We start from the raw sequence: 12,433 nt of genomic DNA, 5'->3' as shown, positions 1-12,433 counted from the left end.
CCTTCATCTTTCTCGTCAATGTGCAAGATAAATATTTCTAAAAAACTGGACCTTCTCCCACATGCCACTGAAGGAGAAATACCCTTTACCTGGGTTGATGTGTGTCACAGTTGAAGAGACAAAGGCTAAAATGTCAGGGTATTGTAGGATCCTGGCCTCCTACACTCGTTCATCAGTAGAAAAATCAGATTAGACATTATTAGAAAAAGATGGCGATTCCTCAATTTAAGTTACGACAGTGATGGAACTGTATCTTGGGGAGCCAGTATTTTTACACCGATGTTACACCAAAGATCACGCATTTCTAGGTAGAACATGCAACGTTAAGAGCAACAGCATTGTAATGATACTGGGAATTCTAATTTATATGTGGCAGCAATGAGTGAGCAATGTCACATAAGAAATGCCTCACATAAAAAAAGAAAAAACTAAAAAAAAGAAAAAGAAAAAGAAATAGGGTAGGAAGGAAATCTGAAGAGCAAAAGATAATGGATCTCACGTGGATCTAAATTTAACATGCTAAGTGTTGTCAAAGAGGCAATAAAGAGAAAAACTGTAGCAGCAGAGCATCATTATATGCCCCAAATTCCATTTATTAAAAGTGTTCTTTTTCTTTCTCTTTTATTGTAAGCTTTCAGCATCCCAGGCCTGCTCTTCTGTGCTAATCGATAGAATTTCACTGCTCAGTCCTAAGAATCTGGCTAGTAGAAAGAATCTCACAAAGAGGGGACACTTCTTCCCTCTAGCTCCAGAGGACTAGAGACTTCTTGCTTCAAACTGTTATTTCTGATAAAGTGGTAAGCCGGGATAATCACCAAAGTTTCAGTCTGCTCCAGTGTGGAAACTTGCATAAAAACACAAACTCCTGTTTTCGTATTAACAAAGAAGTCTTTTAAGCGATCTGTGAGATGCCCTCAGAGATTATGGCAAGGAGCTGTAAAATGTAACCTTTCACCGCTAAAAAGGCTGTTTTCTAACTGGTTGCCTTACTTGATAATTTGTTGTCCTGGTCGTAAGATTTAAAGTAGCATCTGTGATTTTTCTTCCCTGGAGGAATAAATACTTGTAAGATTTTCTTATTTTATTTTTTTTTGGTTGGTCAGAAGAACTCGATCTTCTTATCTTGCCCCTTCATGCATAAAGGATAAATAAATGATGCATCCCTGGTTTAAACAAAATGAAAAATCCCTGTCTTACTTAATCCTTGTCACACCCAAATTCGGCTGGTGGATAATAGGCACAAAGGTATGGGACAGACTCATTTACTATAGAGGAAAAGAGAAGAACCATTTTTTAAAAAGTTTTAAAAGTTAATTACATGTAAACATTAATTCAGAACTGTTCCTCCCCCCTACCCCAGCTTATTCCTAAATGGGAGAGGTCAGAGTCTGGTTTAAATCAACTGGCCTCGTTACCATCATGCTCCACTTAAATCCTTGTGCAGACAGCATTTATTGGGTTCTCTGTTGTCACTGGAGGTTCTGCTTTGCTCTGGTCCTTGGCCACAGACAGAGTCCTAACTCTGCTGACCCACTTAATACATGTATTGTGATTAACAGTCAACAGCCTAATCTTTGTTATAACAGATAGATCTTCGTTCCTATCGTTGATAAATTATCACTCCCACATTTGCCTTAGTACAAACTTTTTCTTCTTCAAATACAAAGCTCCAATTCATCTAATCTTTTCCATCCACTGTAAGTCTGCTTCTCTTCAGCTGCTTTACCTGCCAGCATGTAATTAAAAACAAAGCAGACATACTGAAAAAAAAAAAAAGTCCAAAGCAACTTACTGTAGGTGGATATGACTGGACTTTTTGCTGTGAAACTTGAGTCATGTTTGAGTAATGAAATAAACAGAAACTAAAATGCAGAGCAAGCACAAGAATCAGCCCTTAATGAGTATCTTTCAAAAAAAATAATTTCAGCTGAGAAAAACAAAATCTATTCACCTTTACAACCTGCTGACTCTCAAAAGAATGACATTCCATTTTTAAAAAGAGCTTAAAAAAAAAGACTCCTCTTCTTGCCTTCTTAGAAAAGGATAATTTTCCTCTTGATTAGATGTTTATTATAGAAAATAAAAGCCAAAGGAAGAAATAATTAAGAAGAGTCTTTAAAAATAAAACATTGAATATGAGAGTGCTTTATTACCTGTAAAGCCCCCCCTCCCATGCAAAGTAGCATCAGAATCATCTCGATATCAGGTTGGCCTCTACCTCAGTAAAAATCTTCCAAAGGTTGAGGCAGGTGTCTGGGATGTCATTATGCCCACAACTGCAGAAGCCAGAGTAAGAAATAAAATAGAGTGAACCACAATGCCCTCCAATCCAGTTGCCCCTGGGTCCCTCGGTGCCCCTCTGGGAAGGCCTGTCTCACACCAGTGTGGTATCTCCTGGAGCCATTCCTGCCCAATGGGGAACCAGCTTCTCCCCACACTCCAAAGGAAAGAGCAGCAGTCCCTTCTTTCCACTGGAGGTTCTAATCATAAGCAAAATGCGCTTTTATATCAGAGTGAAGTTTGTCTTCCCATAAGTATAGGAACTGGGGAAATACTCTAAATATACCAAATCCCTCTGCTACACAACAGATCTTGAATAGCTGAAGACAACGAGGACACATTTGCTTTCCTGCCCAACCTTTCTGCAGGATTAAACATCAAAGCTGGAGACGTGAAAATTGGTGTCATTAAGCTAGCACCTACCTAACTAGTCTGGAACGTAGATCTGAGTCAAACATTTATGGCGCCCTTGGTGTGTGAGGCATATAAAGGTGCCTAGTCTCTGCCCTTTAAGGATACCCAATTCAGTAGATATAATTCATCTCAGTTAATAAACAGTGTGCCCATGACGTCTTAACTTTTTATGGCTAACCTTGCTCTAGATAAAAGAAAAAAGGCCCATGCCTTCCCCTGACAGAAATATGAGAAAATGGTGAATATAATATAAAAGCAAGTGTTTCTTAAAAGCCTTAACATTGCTGTTAACATCAGTATTGCTGCAAGTGCACTCCATCAAATAAATAATGATGTTAAAATGAATTTATCCAATGAATGACAGATGAGCGAGTTAAGGACCTACATGAATGATTTTCTGTCGTTAAATAAAAATAATTCATTTTAAAAAAAGAATTAACAATAAAAAATCTAATTTCCAAGAAACCTACTGATTAGACTGATATATTTACATGGTGCTACAGTAAAAATCTGATACACAAAAATTATTGTCCAATACTTTAGATTTTACATATACCCAAACTAAATTTACTGAGTAATTATGACATGATGCAGAGGAATAATAAAAGCTATTTTAAGATTTTCCAGTAGTGTGTACATATATGTAAATACACATAGATAAATCTACATCTCACAAGCCTTAAATCCTTATTCCATAAATATTTCACATAAGGTGAACGTTTAGCTACAAGAAATACATAAGTTCAAAACATCTTTGGAGATTTAAAAAAAAAAGGTCACTTTAAATGTTAGCATTTTTCTCCATTACAATTCAATGGCAAGAAAATGCAGGGCAATCTTGACTGTGCAAAACAAAAAAATCATGTAATAAAACAATAACAATACTCCTCAAATAAGTATCAAACTTAAAAGTCTTAAAACGGCAATTCTAGCTTTAACACTCTTACAGGTAGGTTTCTGGAAATGCATACTATATTACCATACTACAGTCTGGCCGCTTGTATTTTGTTGTAAGACATTGCTGCACCTAAATTACAGAGCTCGATCATACCTCCTCGTAGGCCACTTCATCATTGGAATAGATCACACTGAATACCAAAGCTTGAAGTTAATACAGGTCAACATGAAAACGTGTTAAATGAACTAGAGTAACTCGCTGTAGCAGACGGCAGCCCAGTAGCCCAGCCTGGAGCTCTGTTGCATATTTGCATTATACTCAGTTTCATGAATCACAAGCAAATCGTTATTTAGGGTAAACTAAAACCTACATCAAAGCGTCAGAAAAGGGCTGTAAAGGTAGAGTACTTACGTAAAGGGTTATCAGGACAGGAGACAATGCAACTTATCTGGGAGGATCTCTAACATCCACTGGGTGGTAAAAACGCTTTTAAAAAGGCGATGTGGATTCCGACGGCCTCCTCCCCACAGCATCCCAGACAAAGCAGGGCCAGGCCCTTGGGCGCTCCTGGTGCACCTGCAATGCGGATCCCTCATCCTACAATCCCACCCCGGGACTGGCAGGAACGGCCCCTAGGCTGCTCTCTTCTCCCCCTTCGGATTGGCTTGGGTGCGCCGTAGGGAGGGACCGCAGCCTGGACTGGAGCCCGAGCAAGGGCATAGCCCGCCCCATAATGGACTGGAAGACCCTGCAGGTAGCCAGCGAGGGGGTCGTTGCGCCTCACTTTTGTCCTTCTTTCAACCTCTTCGTTCTCCTCTTCCGGCGATGTCTCCTCAAAGGGACACCCTTCCCTACCCTCTGAGCGGTGGGGGTGGGATGGGAGCACCCCTCCCCCTGCAGTGAGGACTTTAAATATTATCTAAATGAGTTCTTGCCCCGACAGGTGCCTCCGGCCCCCGCTGGCGCCCAGAGAGCCTCCTGGCAGGTACCGCCAGGTGAGCGGGGATGGACTCGGTCACACCTCGGGCCCCGCCTCACCTGCGGGCGCGGCAGGCTTGGTCCTTCAGGCAGCTCCCCGCCTCGGCTCGGTCCTCCCGGCGGGCGGCAGCGGGGGCCGGTAGCCCATGGGCGGGGCGGCGGGCGGGGCTGGCTCCCGGCTCCAGCCCTGCCCCGGCCGGGCCGCCGAGGGAGGTCAGTGGGCACCGCCCGCCGAGCGCATCTCGCCGGCTCCCACCCGAGCGCTCGCCGCGGTGCACGCTGGGAGCGGGGGCCCGGGCGGCGAGGCCTGGCCGCGCTGACCAGGCGGGCTGCCGAGGCGCCGGGGAGACTGCGGGTCTGTGTCTGCGGGAGGGGCGGGGGAAGCCGATCGATACTCACTTTGCTAGGAGGGGGCGACGCCCCCCTCCCGAAACTGTGCGGGGCTGGGGTACCGACTGAGGGGAAGGGAGGGTCTGGCGGGTGGGACGCAGGCGCACAGCTCAGGTGCGGCTGCACTGCGGTTGCCCAGGGTAACGCGGGGCCCTGGTAGGGCGGGGGGAAGGAGGAGCTAGGCGGGCGAGCGGGAGCGTGCGCGCTCTGGGCTGTGGGGTGTGTGTGGGGGTACCCTGGACCTGCCTGGGCTTGGGGGGAGGGCGCGCGCGGGCGGCCAACGGGGGCGGGGGCAAAGGCGGAGGGAAGGGGCGAGGGCCAGGCGACGCGCATGCGTGCGGCCCCCGCTCCCCCGGGGCTCGCCGGCCTCGTGCGTGCGCACGCGCGCTGTCCCCCGGAGGCGTCTGGGTGTGCGGAGCGCGCGCGCGCGGCTCGGAGGCGCACCTGTGAGGTGTCCCTTGAGGAGAGGGAGGGTGGGTGCGCGGAGTCCGCGGCCTGGGGCGCTTCAACCCCTCACTTGGAGTGAGTTCTCGGGTGGCCGGGCTGTAGTCTCTTTATTTCTTTTCTGGATAACTGCGGGGGCGGGGGGGCCGGGGGACGGGCTCGGGGTCGGAAGGAGGATGAGTGGATTAAAGAAAAGAAAAACAACCCATCACTTAGGATGGGCCTGGAGCTGGAGCCGGTCCCCGGGCATCGGGAAAGGTCAGAGCAGCTCCGCGCAGCCGGGCGGCTTGGCGGCCACCTGGCCGACGCCAGGGAGAGCAGTCTGGCCTCGGGCCTCGGCGAGCCGGCTTCGGCCCGCAGCGCCTGAGAGCGGGGAGAGGGGGTCACAGATGGCGGCCGGGCGCGCGGGGACGGATGGGCAGCGGCAGGGGCGAGGCCGGGCGGAGGCCCCGCGGGAACCGGACTCCCGAGCCGAGCTCCATTGTTGTTGGAGCCGAGGGAAGGGGGAGCAAAACAGCTTTAGAAACCCTTGAAGCCGCGCCTTGGAGCCTTTCCAGGCGGGTCCCCGGAGAGGCGGTAATGGCCGCGCCGTGGGATCTGGGAGCCGGGCTGTGCGGCGGCGAAGCCTCGCTGCATGGTGTGATGTTGTGTGTGTGTATGTGTGGTTTTTTGTTTTTGTTTTTTGTTTTTTTTTAGAGCGCCTCGCGTCCCGGCAGAGCCAGGCGAGCATCCTACTCAGGTGATGAGGAACCCTTCGCGCACCCAGCGCACAACGCTGCTGCCGCTGGACGCCTCCATTGTTTGACCATAACGAGGGCCGGATTCTCACCCAGGTAAACTGGATGGCAGCGCAGTTGAGATCCCTCTCACCTCCCACATCCAAAGGAATCCTTCTCTCTTTCAGGACTTTACTCCAGTTTTCTTCCTGTGCCTTGCTTCTGATTAACTCAGTATATCCACCTCCCAGACATTTCCCCATCTGGCCTAATCTTCCCGCATCTCTCTGCCAAGTCACCTCTCATTTCCCTCAAAACTCAGCTCCTTTGTGAAACCTTCTTTGCCGAACTCTTAACAGCTAAATCTCTCTAGGAGGAGCCTGTTCTGTACTCTCTAGTTGGTAGTTTATTAGTTGTCTTATTGCAACAAAGGAGAGTAGGTTTTTTTTTTTTTTAATTCTAAGCTTTTGCTTTTTTAAAGGAATGTTTTGTGGGAGAGTTTATTGTTTTACAAGGATCAAACTTTTTGTTTATATATTTTGTCTTTTTTTTTTTAAGAGGGGCCCCTTACTTGCTCTATAGATGCACAGCTTTTTAGAATAGGAAAATGACCTTGTTCAACCCATAGGTTAATTTAAATTTTAAAAAGTTTGTTTTAAATTAGCAAAGTAAAAAGTCTTTGTAAAAATCATCACAGAGATGGCTTAAATCTTTGACTACCAACCTCTATTTCCAGAGATAACTATTACATGTTTGTTTAGATCCTTTTAGATCTTTTAAAGCGTTTTTACTTGAGTGTGTACTTGTATTATCTTTGTTTTAATAAGTACTGGTGTACTCTCTTTCCATTTTAGCATATAATGCATTCACTTATTTTTCAGAACTACTGCATCATGTTCCATAGTTTGAGTAGATGATAGTTTATCTAGCCATTTCCTGGGCCAGTGGCAATTTATGTTTTAATTTTATATTTAAAACATCTTTTTGGTTATTGTTCTCTGCTGAAATGAAATTTTAGTGAAGGGAGCACAGACCTACGCTAATTACAGAGACTAAGTGTTTATGATGAAAGTTCTCTTTGGTTAAGAAATATCCATGTGGGAGCCTCCACCCTTCTCCCATTGTAATTATGACTCTATTACTTTAAAGTCCTGTGACCTTGGGGAGGATGCTTAATCATTCTAAGCCTCAGTTTTCTTTTCTATAAATGGTGATAATACCTGCTCTATCTACTCCACTGAGTTCAGTGATATGAAGTATGTAAAAGCACTTTGTAGAGTATAAAGTGGTATATAATGGTGATTTTATTAGTCTTTGTGACCCAAAATGATTTTTATATTTGCAGTATAATTTATATTTTCATTTTTGCCCAAATGTGTATATTACAGAATATACAACCAACTTGAATGTTGTTTAATTTCTGATTTTGCTATATTTTTATCAAGTACTGTTAATACATTAGACTTCTTAAAGAATATTTTAGAAAGCACGTTTTTCATAGGGTTTTGTGTGCCTTAAAAATAAGGCATATAAATTAATTGTGAATAAAGTATCAGCAAATTGAACACTACGTACAACTTTCATAATATGTAAACAAAACAATTTCTTAGTGATATAAATTTGTGTGTATTTTCCTGTAGCAGCAGCAGATTCAGAATAGCTTTTCTGTCTTTTGGGTCAAATGGATTCTTACTGAATTTGCAGGCAGTATCAGAGTTTTCACAGTTTAAATATTGACTGAATAATGTGATGGGTATCGTTTTAAGATGTAAGAGATACAATTAGGGGCTTTTTAGTATTTTTTTTTCAGACATATATGAATGCTTGTAGTGTGGCCGGCAGAATCAACTTGTCCCCTTTCTCTTGGAATTTATCTGTGGGCGCATAGGGGATCAGAAATTAAAAACAAATCACGCAGCTGCACGTATAATCACAAACTGGTATCTGCTATGGAAGTTAAGTAGCACTGGCTATGAGAGAGTATAAAAAGTGGACTGCGTTTTAGATTGCAGAGAGAGGGCCCAGGAAAGGCTTTTTTTGTAAAATAAGATTTGATCTGAGATCTGGCTAGGCATCGGTGTAGAGTGAGGAGGGGGATAATTTTCCAGGCAGGGGAATGGCATGTGGGAAGGCCCCGAAGGGGGAAAGCTTTGCCCATTCCAGGAACTGAAAGAGTGACTTGCAGATAGATTATGGTGGGTGAGGGGAAGTGTGGCTCGGCAGGGGGCCAGATCGTGTAGGGTCTTGTAGGGCAGGTTACGGATGTTTTATTTTATCCTGAGTGAAATGGGAAACCATTTCAAGGGTTGGGTTTTAAGCAGAGGAATGACATAATCAGATTTGCATTTTTAAACAACCACTCCAGCTGCTACATGCAGAATGTGGGGGTGTAGTGGGGGTGGAGAGTGGAAGTGGGGAGACCACATAGGTCATTTCAGAGGTCTGCTGAGAAAATAGGTAGTTTTCCCCTTCCAGTTCATATTGACTTCAGACTACTAGCTAATCTAATGTCAAAATAGATATTTGATTTTAAAAATAAATCACTTCTTATTTTTAAAAAGTAAGTATAAAAAACGTTTTTAATGCAAAAAATACATATATGTTAAATTACCCTAATTATTGGAATATTTAACATATTTTTTGTAAGTTCTTTCAAAGCAAGAATACATGTAATAAGAGTGAGGTGAGGCTCTAAAGTGAAAAGGAGAATACTTGTAGATAGTAATGGTTAAAAAAAAATAACAGAAAAATCTATTAGACAAAAAAATTGAAGTGACGGGGCTCACAATGTGTACATGAAATTCATAGCTGTTTGAACACTAAAGGTAATATGGCAGAAACTAAAATGGAAAAACAAAAAAGTAGTCTCTGATGGCAAAAAAAATGCAACAAAAATATGAAGTATGTAGGAGTTCTCTTTGTGGTGCAGTGGAAAGGAATCCGACTGGTATCCATGAGGATGCAGGTTTGATCCCTGGCCCCACTCAGTGGGTCAGGGATCTGGTGTTGCCATGAGTTATGGTGTAGGTTGAAGATTTGGCTTGGATTCCATGTGGCTGTGGCTGTGGTGCAGGCCAGCAGCTGTAGCTCTGATTCAACCCCCAGCCTGGGAACTTCCATATGCCAAGGGTGCGGCCCTAAAATGCAAAAAAAGAAACAAAACAAAAATGTGAAACAGGTAAGCTCAACCACATTGAGACAAGTGCAGTCTGCCTAGAGGAGACCAGAAAATACCCTGAAAGATAACGAAAGAATGGAGTTCCCATTGTGGCTCAGTGGTAACGAACCTGACTAACATCCATGAGGATGTGAGTTCAGTCTCTGGCCTCGCTCAGTGGGTTAAGGATCCGGTGTTGCTGTGAGCTGTGGTGTAGGTGGCAGACATGGCTCAGATCTGGCATTGCTGTGGCTTTGTCATAGGCCAGTAGCTATAGATCTGATTCGACCCTTAGCTTGGGAACTTATATATGCCGCCGGTGCAGCCCTAAAAAAGAAAGAAAAAAATAAAAAGTATGAAAGAATGTTCTAAGTGGAAGGAGAGGCCATATTCCTAGATGTGATGTTTAAACATTATAAAGTTGCCTTTTTTGTTGGTATTGTTTTTTGGTGAGCTGGACAGAATAATGAGTAATGAGGTAGGATGAGACCTATCTGATTGCTTAAAAATTGTAGAGCCACATTCATTAAAGCAGTGTCATCCTGGCTTTAGAGGATCTGTACAGGTCACTGGAACCTATTCAGCAGCCTCGAAATAAACTGAGTATGGGGAGGTAATAAATGATAAGCCATCATGGATACCCTCCAAATCAGGAAGATGTGGAGGTAAATATTCAACATCTGCATGCTGAGGTGGACAGAGCACAGGCTTTGCAGTCAGACATACTTGAACTGGAATTTTTTTTTGGGGGGGTGTTATACTACTTCATTTTATTATTTTTTTTTATATAGTGATTTTTTTTTCCATTATAGCTGGTTTACAGTGTTCTGTCACTTTTCTACTGTATAGCATGGTGATCCAGTTACACATACATGTACACATTATTTTTTTTTCTCCCATTATCTGCTCCATCATAAGTGACTAGACATAGTGAACTAGAATTTAAGTGAGGAAAATAGTACCCACTGTGCAGGTGTTGTAGAAGACAGAGACATAGGTCCCAGCACCCATTGGAGCACTTAAATCTGTTATTAGAAAAAAAATCAATGTATTACTATGTAAACATTAAAACTTCTTTAAGAAGAAAGGGAGAGCAAAACCCTAGGACCAGAAGCCAAAGCACAAAGTTGGAAAATATTTGTGACAAATATAAGTGAAGAGTTAACATCTTAAACATGTAAAGAACTCATACAAGCCAACAAGGAAAATAATGAAAATGCATACACATGGTTACAGAATGTGGATAGTTAACTGGGTATAAATTCAGTTTCTTCAACCTGTGAAAAGACATGTAATTTCACAAATAATGAAGTTAATTTGTAATTACTCTTATAGAGAAGATTCTGTTCTCAGTAGCAGAATAGAAGATACTTAAGAGTAAAGCACAAATGTACAAAAGTTTTATGAAAAAAAAAAAAAAACCCTTTACCTGAAGAATTTAAAAGCTAACCTAATAAATGGGCAGACATTACATGTTTCTGAAAGGGAAGGTGTCTTTATAGAGACTACAATACTCTACAAATTAAACTATAGTTTCAGTTGAAATCTGATGGAAACTTATTTTTGGAACTTGATAAATTGCTTCTAAAATTTCTCCAGAGGACTAAATGTGCTAGAGCAGTCGAGAAACTTTTCAAGTGGAAAAATAGTGATGGAGGATTTCCTGTGCCAGATATCAAAACATACTGTAATGGTGCAGTACTGTAGATGGTGAGCACAAGAATACACAAATTGGTACATGGAACAAAATAGACTCCAGTAACAGACCCATTTATATGTAGGAATTTATTATATAATCAAGTTGGTATTTTGAAACATTTGAGCAATGGTTGTTCGATAACATTGTATAGGGATAAATGACTATTTGGAAACAAAGATTCTACTTAACCATATTCAAAATGACTTTTATTTGGATTAAAGAAGTAACTTGAAGACAAAAGCACCTGTAAAAGTATTAGAAGAAAATATAAGGGATTTTTTTATGTTGGAGGATGTGTTGGAAAATAAGTTTTGGGGTTATATCATTTAGATAAGACCAAGGCCCAGAATCATGAAGAAAAGACTGAAGTTTGACTGTTATCAAATTTGATATTTCTCTGTGACAAGAAACATTACAAGGTGACAGACTGGGGAAAATTTTTTTGATAACGTGTAAACAAATAAAGGATAATAGAATAGATACAATTAAGAAATGAATGGAGTTCTCAGAGAAATGAAAGTGTCAGAGCAATTACTGGGAATTCAATCTCACTTGTGATTGGGAAGGTGGATATTAGAACAGCTTTCTTTTGGGGGATTGGCTTTCAAGGGAAAAATTAAAAAGCTATCCAAGGATGTAGGGGAAAAAGGTATCTTATACATTGTTGGAAATCTAAAATTGATTCAGCTATTTCAGATGACCATTTGGCTGAACTTAACAAAATTTAAAAACATGTATATGGAGTTCCTGTCGTGGTGCAGCGGAAATGAATCCGACTAGGAACCATGAGGTTGTGGGTTTGGTCCCTGGCCTCGCTCAGTGGGTTAAGGATCCGGCATTGCTGTGAGCTGTGGTGTAGGTCATAGACGCGGCTCGGATCTGGTGTTGCTGTGGCTCTGTTGTAGGCCAGTGGCAACAGCTCTGATTAGACCCCTAGCCTGGGAACGTCCATATGCAGCGGGTGTGGCCCTAAAAAACAAAAAACAAAACAAAACCTATATGCTTCAATCTAGCAGATGCACTTCAAGGAATTGATGATACTCTAATAAGAGGATACAGGTTGGTGTAAGTGAATGAAGTCTGTTGCAAAAACATCACATAGTGAGGAAAAGCTAAAGCTAAGCACAGGAAGATTTTAGTGCCAATACACTATGGAATGCTTTGTAGCCTTTGAAGAGAGGTGAGTTTGTATATTTTGACATAGCCTGGATAGATGTCTGGAATATATTTTTGAGCAAGTTTAATTCCGTTTTTTTGTAATATATGAAACAGAACAATAGTGTGTAGTGGTGTGTATATGTTCTCAATAAAAATAGAGAAAAGTCTAGAAAGATAATGTGGAAAACATTTAATTGTCACAACTTCTGAGAAGAGAATAGGGGAGACAATTTTTTTATTTCTGGGACTGATTTTGTATTTCACATGCTTTTGGATTGTTGCAGGTTTTTTTTTGTTTG

General features: G+C 42.4%; 2 protein-coding genes across 17 annotated transcripts in view; one reads left to right on the top strand and one right to left on the bottom strand.

Moving 5' to 3' along the window:
• CCDC92 (coiled-coil domain containing 92) overlaps positions 1–5,137 on the bottom strand; it is a 28,164-nt gene extending 23,027 nt beyond the window's left edge. For 3 of the 8 annotated variants that reach the window (XM_047759958.1, XM_047759955.1, XM_047759957.1), the window contains exon 1: positions 4,631–4,803. The gene's annotated coding sequence lies outside the window, so the exon portion shown is untranslated. Of the gene's footprint in view, positions 1–4,003; positions 4,603–4,630; positions 4,804–4,969 lie in introns of those variants that run through there. The other 5 variants (XM_047759956.1, XM_047759962.1, XM_047759960.1 and 2 more) reach the window with 4 other exon arrangements.
• Positions 4,787–12,433, top strand: part of ZNF664 (zinc finger protein 664) — a 37,385-nt gene continuing 29,738 nt past the window's right edge. For 7 of the 9 annotated variants that reach the window (XM_047759965.1, XM_047759968.1, XM_047759964.1 and 4 more), the window contains exons 1-2: positions 5,335–5,482; positions 6,101–6,237. The gene's annotated coding sequence lies outside the window, so the exon portion shown is untranslated. Of the gene's footprint in view, positions 4,926–5,334; positions 5,483–5,611; positions 5,663–6,100; positions 6,238–12,433 lie in introns of those variants that run through there. The other 2 variants (XM_047759970.1, XM_047759973.1) reach the window with 2 other exon arrangements.

The sequence above is a fragment of the Phacochoerus africanus genome, chromosome 15, assembly GCF_016906955.1.
Source record: "Phacochoerus africanus isolate WHEZ1 chromosome 15, ROS_Pafr_v1, whole genome shotgun sequence".
Taxonomy (NCBI): domain Eukaryota; kingdom Metazoa; phylum Chordata; class Mammalia; order Artiodactyla; family Suidae; genus Phacochoerus; species Phacochoerus africanus.
Note: the sequence above shows the minus strand (reverse complement) of the source record. Positions and strands in the feature narration are given on the sequence as shown.